General features: G+C 41.4%; 1 pseudogene across 1 annotated transcript; it reads left to right on the plus strand.

Annotated features, from left to right (window-relative positions):
• Positions 1-4,587: 4,587 nt before the first annotated feature.
• Positions 4,588-10,666, plus strand: LOC105540676 (annotated as a pseudogene). Its single transcript, XR_001006234.1, has 2 exons — positions 4,588-4,654; positions 9,558-10,666. The product of XR_001006234.1 is annotated as a 60S acidic ribosomal protein P0 pseudogene (transcript).
• Positions 10,667-12,136: the final 1,470 nt, after the last annotated feature.

Genomic DNA, 12,136 nt, shown 5'->3' on the forward strand with positions numbered 1-12,136 from the left:
ATGGCAGGAATGGTGGTGATCCTGGGGCAGGGTGGGGGAATGGGTGGCCTGGGAAGGGGCAAGGGAAATATTCTGGGCTGTTGGAAATGCTCCCCAGCTTCATCTGGGTGGTGGTTGCACAGTTGTATACATACATAGAAATTCACTGAGCTGTGCACTTAAGGTGCGAGCACTTTACTATGAATATGTGATAACTCAATTAAAAGGTTTGCCCTCACCTCAGGCCTTTTGAATCAGAATCTCTAAGAGAAGGGCATGTGGATCTTTATTGTTTAGTAAGCACTCTCAGATGATTCTAATGTGCCCTGAAGTTTGAGAACCGCTGATCTATAAAAGGACATTTTTCAATATCAAAGACTCAGAAAAATAATTTGGAATCAAGACCATCCCAGGAAATGTGAGATGAGTGCCACAAATACCAATATTCATAAATTCTGAAACCTTGGAGATGTGAGGCAACATCTGTTTCTTGTGCTAACAGGTAGGTCTCTGCATGCATCTCTAACACAAAAATTGGAATGAGCCACTGGGAGGTGAGAACCCGCAGAGAGGCGTGCAGCAGGCACTGCTCTCAACATTCACCTTTGCAGCCAAGAGCCTCAGGCAGCAGGATTCCTCTCTCCAATCTGATAAAGTCAGAGAGCCGGTCAAGTTACTGGGGGTTGAATTACAATGCAGCACATTTGGGAAGAGCACTTGTCAAGAACATACCTCCTCCAAAATAAGCAGGAGTCTGTTCTGAAAAGAAGAAAAAGAATCTGCCTAATGGAGCTTTTTGAAAACTGAGATAAAAGATTTTCTTGTGTGACTGCCTGCAGAGTGTCATGATTCTGAATGAAAAGCTCTGCTGGCTCACAAACAGATGCTCTTATGTTTGGGAGAATGAATTGAGAGAATATTCAGGGATGGTCCAAGATTGCTGCAAGGATCTGTGTGCTAAAATCTCCTTCTGCGTTGGTGTTACATTATGCTGCCTCCTTTTCTTAGCATTATTCACTGTTGTTTCCATAGGGCTGTATGCAGGAAAAGGCAAGTACACTTTACTTAGAGGGCATCTTCTGCCTGCATTTTTGCAGACTTGGGGAGGCTATGCAACGTCCACATGCTGTAGAACAAACCACAGGACTCTGTTAACCACCTCTTTAGTTTTCTTTTTACAATTCTGAATTCTGGACTTAGGAAGTCGTCTTTGATAAAGGAGGGCTCTAACTGAGCAAACAGAGTGAGAAAATGCAAATCCAGGATCTCCCCATGGACAGAATGGCTAAGGTTACACTGAAAAGTAATCCCCAGCACAACCTTCATTATTAATCTGCCCCAGCTTATAAAATGCCCTTTTCCCCACTCACAATAATTATTTCCTTCAGCTCATGCTCCACTCCCGACAACACACCTGTTATTGCAAATCTATAATAACAGAGGGTAAATTTCCCTGGAGTATCTCAAGGTATTCATCTGTTGGCAAAACTGTGCTCTCCTCTGGGACTATTGTATGTACACAGATATTTCTGCCCACATGAATTACAGCATTTTCCATCTGGAAAAGGCCTTGAAGATAATCTAGGGAAGCTTCTTGTTCATAGATAATAGAAACAGGCCGAGAAAGACAAACTAACTCCAGATTACAGAGCCAGTTAGGGATAAAACCTGAACTTCAGTTCACATCCTTTAGCCAAACGAGGATTGCCTTGATCACTCATACTTTGTCAACTAAGCATTTTTTTAATAGATTTAATGTTTTAAAGGGAGTTTTAGGTCCACAGCAATATCGAGGAGAAGGTACAGAAATTTCTCATATATTCCTGCCCCCACACAGCCCCTCAGTCCTTTTAAGTGCTTAGTAACTCTGGGCCAGTTCATGAAGGTTAAACCAAGTTAATACCCCTTCCCTGTCTACCTGTCAGATATTTTTACAGGATTAGATACCAGACAAGAGATGATATCCTATCAGAGTCACATTAGGAAGACTTCAGAAATGGCTCCATTCTCCTGCAACCAAAATGTACTTGTTCATTTCTCCCTCAACAACTAGTCCTATTTCCTCCTTCTTGGGAATAAATCATGTCTCCCATTGGCAATACTATGTTTCCTTCCTAAATTCTGGAATTTCTCCACCTCTACTTTCCTGGGATCTGCCGTACACAGTCTCTTTTAGTGCACAGAAAACCTACTGATTATTTTAAAACAGTCCATGTCTTTTTCTTCATGTTTATCGTTAGTTTTCTCACACAAAAGCATAGGTTACTTTGGGGTTCTTATTAATCTGTAGTTGTATTTCATCAGTCTCCTGCAAATGGATGACAAAAATGTCCACACTATTCAGTAAGTTGAACATTTTCATTGTGCCCCATTGTCCCAGCAATGAAAGCACATGTCCAGGATGAGTCATCCACTTCCTGCCAAGAACAATTGGCAAGCATACTGTGGCTTCCTTTAGTTTGTCACTTCTTTGTCTCAGCCATTTAATTTTTAAATCTTGAATCACGGTGTATGATTTCAATCAAATCTGTAATTATTATAAGCAAATACCTTCTTTAGTTTAAAAGATAGAGGTTACATGTGAAACATACATATAAGCAATTCAGGAACTTAGCATTGCCCAGTAACGATATGTGGCTCAGCCCTACTTGTTTTTCAAGAAGCATCAGCATGGTTTGTGGTATTTCCTCACTGCCTAACTTAAGATGGGGCATCTTAAACATTTTTTTGATGTTATATCCTTCCAAAATTTTACAACGTTAGCTAGTTTAGTTTTGATGGATGGAAAAGACAAAACAGCAAGTCTAAAGTCATGAGGTATCAATGAGAGAACAAAGAGTATAATCCATGTCAAGGGCAACTAGCAAGAGACCGAAAATCTAACAACAAGCAGATCTTGAAACCTCTCAGGATAGATCCTTAAATTGTCACCGCGGTGCTCCCTACTTAACCCAGTTTCACCTTCATTAGTTCCCATGCCCCTTTCCCTAAGTTTTCTCAGATATCAAGCAGAGCCTTCCATCTCACCCAGCCTCTCAAGAGCTTCACTCTCAGCATCTGCCAAAGTCTACCTTCCTCACTTCTACTCTCCATTCCCAAAGAGCAAGAAGGTGGATATGTACCAGAAAAGGGCTAGAGATCCTTTACCTCAGTCTTTTAATTTTTAATCATTGGAAAGAGAAGGAATGCATTACAGGAGAAAGAATAATGGATTTGGTCAGAAACCAAGACGAAGTCTGATTCTGCCACTAATCACTCTGTGACTTTGAACCACTCACCAAAATGAATTTTAATCTCATAGAACTTCAATATCCTCATCAGTAAAGCGGGATAGTACACTTGTTTACTGTGAGGTGCAAAATTCGTCAAAGGCCTTTATAAAGCATATGGTGCCATGTGAATGTAAATAGTATGACGTGGATTCCTCTAGCACTGATGGCGAAGTGGCACTGAAAGGGCTTCCTAGGCTTCAATAACGCCTACACAAAAAGCGATCATTATGTCCTCACTTTTCCCTAGAAGTCTTCATTAAGAGAAAGGTGAAAGAACCATGTATACCTGGGCTAAATAAAAGAAATGTATTGGAGAATTTCTTTCTACTCTCTAATGTATATTTTACTTTAAGATAAATAGTTTAAATGTCCTGTTAAATAAAACTGATGCTCTGGGAAGCTGTGATATGTTTACCGCACGGCTTTTTGTGTCCTCAGAACCGCACCCCGTGTATTCTGGGTTTTAGACCTCTCCTTTTACCATATGTGCTTCCATAGGAAGCTCTCAAAAGCTGTACTATAATCATCTGATTACTGGTCAGCCTCTTCTTGACAGGCACTTTGCTTTACATCTTGTTTCTTCCTAGAGCCTAGCATAGTGCGTGGTGTATTTTAAGCATCCTATAAATATTTGCTAAACATAATAAATAAATTAACTTTCTCTTTTCTCTTTTTTTGAGATGGAGTCTCGCTCTGTCTCCCAGGCTGGAATGCAGTGGCATAATCTAGGCTTACTGCAACCTCCACCTCCTGGGGTCAAGCAATTCTCTGCCTCAGCCTCCTGAATAGCTGGGATTACAGGTGCCCACCACCACGCCTAGTTAATTTTTTTGTATTTTTAGTAGAAATGTGGTTTCACTATCTTGGCCAGGCTGGTCTTGAACTCCTGACATTGTGATCCACCTGCCTCGGCCTCCCAAAGTGCTGGGATTACATTTTTTTGGGGTAACTGATAAACAATGCCCTAATTATTATTGACTTCCACTGATAAAAACTGAAAAGGCAAAGTGAGAGATTGAAAAGTTAAATGGCTGGGCCAAAATTCTCAGCCCAATGCTGGCTTTGAACTCTTCCACCCAGTTCCCAGACACCTTTCCCTGATCCTAAAGAGCCTGCCTCTCAGCATAAATGTTCATTTCATCACAGGTATGCCTGTCTTCACGTATAAACACTATTGATGGCTTACTCTGTGCATTTAATTCCTATAGTCCGCAATTATAAATATAAGAGACTTTGCTCCTGTCTTTGTTCTACATTCCACAATGTCTGTGTCACACACAAATTTCCCTTTGAAACCAGTGAGCATTCTGTGCCAGAAGATACCCTGGGGATGGAGGAGGAAGGGAGGGAGAGGGGAGAGAGAGAGAGACACAGAGAGAGAGAGAGAGAGAGAGAGAATCAGAGTCACCATCTGTTGACAATACTCTTGTGCAGAGCCAGTTTTGAAGGTTAATGACATGTCACGCATCCTCCAGCGTCTGGTAACAAAAACAGGCTGCTCTCCCAGAATTCGTTAGTGAGTTGTGGCCCCATGGAAGATGTAACTCATCAGCCAGCACTCCAGTAGGGTCCAGGAAGACAATTTCTGCCAAAAGCTGGATGAAATTTAATGGAGATCCAGGAAAAACAACTTTTACTAAAATTCAAATGTGGAAGTGATCATTTTTCCCCGAGGCCAGTAAAAAGGCTATAAATTATTGACCTTCCAAAATGATCCTGCGTAATTTTTATGAGGAACGCTTGCATTTCATCAGCAATTCTTCAATATACACCTACTCCTTTCTCTATTTCTTTTCAGAAAAATAAAGATTGTAAGCTTGTAATGCAAACAGGTCCAAGGGTTCACCAAGGATCTGCCCATGGCTTTTTTAGATGGTTAAATTTTTGGCATTGCAACTGATCCATAGCAAATCTGGGTCTCAGCTTTATTGACAGCCTACTGTTTAATGACTCACTTTGCTGTCTCATCAAGAATGCACCCAGTGGAAAGGCTACACCTTCTCAAATGTAATTGCATGCTTTCTCCACATCTCTTCTGGGCTCTCTTTAATTTTCAAAGCCCCACTGAGCAACCTTTAAAAATCTGAGCCCTTTCCCACCTGGTGCTCCAGGGATGCTTTAAGAGGAGGCGATTCTGCCTGTTTTTCTGTTAACCTAAGAACAAACTGTCTGGTCTCAGCATGGAGTAGAGTGGCTTGAACAAGAACGTGTAAAAAGAAACAGAGCAAGGAAACTGAAATGCTTCCAAGTTCCTCTGCATCATGTCTTTATAGCGTTGACATCATTAATACTGTTTGAAGTTAGCTCTGCCTAACTTCAAATATAAGTGTAAATCACAAACAAGAAACTAAATGAGTGTTTGATTACTTGCCAGCTTGGAGTATCCAATCCTCTCTTATTCAAGAGCAGAATTAAAAATAAAAGTTTGGTGGTATGACGTGCTAAAATGATCACTCATATAGAAGTCAGGAAATTCGGGCCATTTTCAGGTTCTTCTTGTGTGACTTTGTATAAATCACTAACTTCTGTGGGCCTCAAATTCTCTAGCTCTAAAGTTAAATTCAATTTAAAAGTACGTTTTTAGCCACTAAAAACAGGAGTGGATTTGTCTAGATTGGCACTGTCCAATAGAACCTTCGCCAATGAAGGAAATGTTCTATATCTGCACTATCCAATATGGTAGCCCTAGTGATACTGAGCACTATTGCGTATGTAAATGTAAGTACAATGACTGAAGAACTGGATTTTTACTTTTATTTAATTTTAATCGATTTAAATTTAAAATAAACATGTAGTTAGTGGCTACTGTATTGGACAATGCAAGTTTAATTATTTCTAAGACTCCTTATTAAAGGTTATGTTTTGATGATTAATTTTTTTTTTTTTTTTTTTTTTTAAGATGGAGTCTGGCTGTATCACCCAGGCTAGAATGCAGTGGCATGATCACTCACTGCAACCTCTGCTTCCTGGTTTCAAGTGATTCTCCTGCCTCAGCCTCCCAAGTAGCTGCAATCATAGGCATGCACCACCACACCTGGCTAATTTTTGTATTTTCAGTAGAGACGGGGTTTTATCATATTGGTCAGGCTGGTCTTGAACTCCTGACCTCAAGTGATCCTCCCACTTCGGCCTCCCAAAGTTCTGGGATTACAGGCATAAGTCACCGTGCCCAGCCTATGTTTTGATTATTTCTAACCGTAGCTAATGACCCAGAGTGAATCTTTCTTTTTATTCTGACTACTGTAATATTTACTTTATAAATTATTTGATATAAATAATCTTTAACAGAGTAATTAATCAGTCTGATTAAAAAATAGGAACTCTACATGAGAAAGATAAAACATGTGAAAGAATTTTATAAATTTGAAAATGCAATGTAATTATAAAACACTATTAACGAAATCTGTTACACCTAACTGCACACCTTTCTTCAAGTGCCAGCTGATGCACATAGATTAAAAGCTGTTCTATCTCATAGCCCAGACCAGTGGAAATACCTTGATGGAACCCTGTGGAAGGACAAAAAACTTAACCTTCTGAATACCTTTTTTCATTGATGTTTAAATAAATCGATTTTCGATTTCTTTTCCCTTCCACCACATTTGCCAAGGGTTTCTATCTAGATGTTGCTATAATCTACACAATGAAATCATTCTTATGAATTATGCAATGTCTTATAACTGTTGCATGCATTTCTGTTGCTTCTTATCTTTGCTTTGCAGCAGCAGAACACATCAAACGTTGACCAGAGGAAGTCCAAAGGGATGACTGTTGTTTATCAGAGACTCCCATGTTGGCCTGAGCCTGCATTTGCCTTTCTCTACTTCTGTTTAATTCCTTTCAGCCTCTAAACCTCCTCTCACTAACCTTTAGACTCTGCTAGCCCTTTCCACGTGGCATCTTAATTCTTCCTTTTGAGTTCACAACACTATCGTTTTTTCCTCTGGTCTATGTTTGGCTCCTCCTTCCTGGCACAACATTTACTTAGTTCTGTACCTTCATGACTATCCCTTGCAGTGTGGCCCTGGGATTATCTCCCGGTGGGGAGCCTCAGCTGGTACAGCCTAGAGACCATGCCTCTAGCCCCTCCCCAGATTCCTGAGGCCTAGATTCCAGAGAGTAATGGGTTTTAACAGGGAAAAAAGTACCTTCTCCTACCAACTATTGTGGAACAAAATATTTCCTGCTTAAGTTATTTTTTAAGTGATTCCAGGGTCTTCTATATAAGATACATGGCTCATCGTTTGGGAAAAGTTATTTCTTTTTCAAAATAACTTTACTATATGCATAACCAGCACACAATAAATGACATCAACATAATCAAGAGAGTGAATATATTAATAACCTCAAAAGTTTCTGTGCCCATTTTTAATCTCTCACTACCTCACTTACCTGCCTCCCCAATCCCTGCCGTGGGTCCAGGCAATCCCTGGTCTGCTTCCTGTCACTATAGATTATTTTGCATCATCTAGCATTTTATATAAATAAAATCATATGGGGCTGGGCACGGTGGCTTATACCTGTAGTCCCAACACTTTGGAAGGCCGAGGCAGGGGGATCACTTGTCAGGAGTTTGAGAGCAGCCTGGCCAACATGGTGACACCCCGTCTGTACTAAAAAAAAAAAAAAAAAAAAAAAAAAAAATAGCTTGGCATGGTGGCAAGCTTTTGTAATCCCAGCTACTCAGGAGGCTGAGGCAGGAGAATTGCTTGAACCGGGTAGGCTGAGGTAGCAGTGAGCCACGATCACACCACTGCACTGCAGCCTGGGTGACACAGCGAGACTCTGTCTTAAAAAAAGAAAAAGAAAAAGAAAAAGAAAAGAAATCATATGGTACGTACTCTCTGTTGTCTAGCTGCTTTCACTTAGCATAATTATTTTGACATTCATCTCTACAGTGTATAACAATAGTTCATTCCTTTTTATTGCTAAGCAGTGTTCATTGTATGGATATACCATACAAATGGATGATATACCATCCATCTGTCAATAGGCATTTGGGTTGTTTCCAGTTTTAATAATTACAAGATGAAGTTTCTATGAATATTTATAAACAAGTCTTTGTTTTGTGGACATTTGACTTCCTTTCTCTTGGGAAAATACTTGGGAATGGAATAGCTAGACCATATATATGTATATATATATATATATATATATATATATTTTTTTTTTTTGGCCAATATTTGACATACTCAAGTCTTTTTAGCTATTTGAATAAGTAAATGATGCATATTTTCAGCTGCTTGAAGTTGTCCCACAGTGCATTGACACTTTAAAAAAATTTTTTTATTCCTTTGTCTCTATGTTTCATTTTAGTTTTTTTTTTGTTTTGTTTTTTTTTTTTTGAGACAGAGTTTTGCTCTTGTTGCCCAGGCTGGAGTGCAATGGCTCAGCTTACCGCAACCTCTGCCTCCCAGGTTCAAGTGACTCTCCTGCCTCAGCCTCCCTAGTAGCTGGGGTTATAGGAGTATGTCACCAGGCCCAGCTAATCTTGTATTTTTAGTAGAGATGAGGTTTCACTATGTTGGCCAGGCTGGTCTTGAACTCCTGACCTCAGGTGATCCACCTGCCTTGGCCTCCCGAAGTGCTGGGATTATAGGCATGAGCTACCACGCCTGGCCAATCTTTTCTTTAAAAATGTCTAAGCTGCTGTTAACCTCATACAGTGTCTTTTTAATTTAAGACATTATAGCTTTCAGCCCTGTAAGTTCAATTTGGACCTTTTTTATTTTCCAGGTCTGAACTTAACATTTTTGCTATAGCTTTTGTGCTATAGAATAATACAGTTACAATAACTGTTGAAATGTCCTTGTTGGCGATTTCTAACATCTAAGCAAGTTCTGGTCTGGTGTCAATTGACAGGTTTTTCTCCTCATCATTGGTCATATTTTACCACTTTTTTGCATGCCTAGTAATTTTTAAATTAATTCCAGACATTTTGAATTTTCCCTTGATGGGTGCTGGATATATATGCATTTCTACAGATATTCTTGAGTTTTGTTCAAAGACACAGTTACCTTACTTGGAAACAGTCTGACACATTTGAATCATGCTTTTGAGATTCATTAGGCAATACCAGAGCAGCATTTAGTCTAGAGCTAATAATTCTCCACTGCTAGACAATATTTTTCTAAGTATTCTACCCAATGTCCCATGAATTATAAGTTTTCCCATCTGGGTGATGGAAATAGGCACTATTTCTATCTCTGTGTGAGTTATTGGTACTTTTTCTTCTAATTTTTCTGGGAGGCAAGAGAAGTTTTCTCATACACACGTGCCCATCAACATTCTCCTTAAAAATCAAAGGAGCTTCCCTCACCAGGCATCCTCGTGGAAGTGACATCATCTTTAAATCCCGCGTGGCAATCCCTGACTCACCGCCGTGATGCCCAGGGAAGAAAGGGCGACCTGGAAGTCCAACTACTTCCTTAAGATCATCCAACTATTGGATGATTATCCGAAATGTTTCATCGTGGGAGCAGACAATGTGAGCTCCAAGCAGATGCAGCAGATTCGCATATCCCTTTGTGGGAAGGCCGTGGTGCTGATGGGCAAGAACACCATGATGCGCAAGGCCATCAGAGGGCACCTGGAAAACAACCCAGCTCTGGAGAAACTGCTGCCTCATATCCGGGGGAATGTGGGCTTCGTGTTCACCAAGGAGGACCTCAGTGAGATCAGGGACATGTTGCTGGCCAATAAGGTGCCAGCTGCTGCCCATGCTGGTGCCATCGCCCCATGTGAAGTCACTGTGCCAGCCCAGAACACTGGCCTCGGGCCCGAGAAGACCTCCTTTTCCCAAGCTTTAGGTATCACCACTAAAATCTCCAGGGGAACCATTAAAATCCTGAGTGATGTGCAGCTGATCAAGACTGGAGACAAAGTGGGAGCCAGCGAAGCCACGCTGCTGAACATGCTCAACATCTCCCCCTTTTCCTTTGGGCTGGCCATCCAGCAGGTGTTCGACAATGGCAGCATCTACAACCCTGGAGTGCTTAACATCACAGAGGAAAGTCTGCATTCTCGCTTCCTGGAGGGTGTCTGCAATGTTGCCAGTGTCTGTCTGCAGACTGGCTACCCAACTGTTGCATCAGTACCCCATTCTATCATCAGCGGGTACCAATGAGTCCTGGCCTTGTCTGTGGACACAGATTATACCTTCCCACTTGCTGAAAAGGTCAAGGCCTTCTTGGCTGACCCATCTGCCTTTGTGGCTGCTGCCCCTGTGGCCGCTGCCACTATGGGTGCTCCTGCTGCTGCTGCTGCTGCAGTCCCAGCTAAGGTTGAAGCCAAGGAAGAGTCGGAGGAGTCGGACGAGGATATGGGATTTGGTCTCTTTGACTAATTACCAAAAAGCAACCAACTTAGCCAGCTTTATTTGCAGAACAAGGAAATAAAGGCTTGCTTGTTTAAAAAAAAAAAAAAATCAAAGGAGACGGCCGGGAGCGGTGCCTCACACTTGTAATCCCAACACTTTGGGAGGCAGAGGTGGGTAGATCATGAGGTCAGGAGTTCAAGACCAGCCTGTCCAAGACGGTGAAACCCCATCTCTACTAAAAATACAAAAATTAGCCAAGCATGGTGCACACGCCTATAATCCCAGTTACTCAGGAGGCTGAGGCAGATAATTGCGTGAACCCGGGAGGCGGAGGTTGCAGTGAGCCGAGTTGGCACCACTGTACTCCAGCCTGGTGACAGAGTGAGACTACATCTCAAAAAAAAAAAAAAAAAAGATAAAAATTGAAGGAGACTCCAGGCACAGTGGCTCCTAGCACTTTGGGAGGGAGAGTTGCAGTGAGCTGAGATCATACCACTGCACTCCAGTGTGGGCAACAGAACGAGAGAGGCTCTGTCTCAAACAAACAAAAAAGTGAAAGGAGACCCTTAGCAGGTCTCTGGATTTCTCTCCTCTGTGGCTCTCCATTCTCCAGAACCCTGTCCTGCAAACTCTAGCTGCTTTTGTCTTCCTAGACTTTCAGGTCCTCTCAACTCACTGGGTCCACTGGCCCCACCTGCGTCTCCTCTCCCTGGACAGCCACCTGAGAACTCATTCAAGCAATAACCTGAGGCAAATACAGAGCTCACCTTGTTTGCTCCCCATCCCCCAGGTATCACTTTTTCATCGCCTGATCTCCAACGTCTTAACAAACTTTGTTCTATATATTTTGCCTGATTTTTTTTCATTGATTCAATTGGAAAGATAAACTTGGTCTCAGTTACTTCATCTTGGTCAGAAGCAGAAGTCAATTATTTCTTTTTGGCATACCCCCAATCTAAAGAGGATAAAAAAATAAAAAATAACTGTATCCTTATAGGAAAGTTTCTAAGTTAGGTTAAATCCACCCAGGCTGCCAAAACAGTACAAAGCTTCAGTTGGAAAGTGGGGGAAACGGAGTGGTCCTTTCTCAGTGTTTAGGCCCGTGAGTGCAGAACTTTCTGGAACATGGTCAGAGGCAAAAGGAAACAAGAGACAAGCTGCTTCTTAGGAGATGTATCACAACACAAGATTTTGAGTCCACTGGAGAATAAAAGGAGGATATGGAAAATAATTCACACTTCACTGTCATTCAAAGTTCCTCTCTTCCCTTCTCACTTTGGTTCCTGCCTCTATTGATGCACTAAGCATTCTGAGCCTCTGCCATCTTTGTTAAGATTCCTTTGTTCTAGTCTCTAGAAAATCTCATCCCCCACCCTCCTCTTTCTCTTCCCCAAGCAAGAGCTCTGTCTCTCACATCATTTCACTTAGTTATAGTTAGAGGAAGGGACATTCATTATAAGTCCAAGGATATTGGTGTTAAGGGAGAGGATGAAGCTGTCTGGAACCTTTGTCAATTCAGGGGGCTACATTGTAACTGGTGAGGACTTTCTGATTATTTTTTTCCTTT

The sequence above is a fragment of the Mandrillus leucophaeus genome, unplaced genomic scaffold (assembly GCF_000951045.1).
Source record: "Mandrillus leucophaeus isolate KB7577 unplaced genomic scaffold, Mleu.le_1.0 Scaffold225, whole genome shotgun sequence".
Lineage (NCBI taxonomy): Eukaryota > Metazoa > Chordata > Mammalia > Primates > Cercopithecidae > Mandrillus > Mandrillus leucophaeus.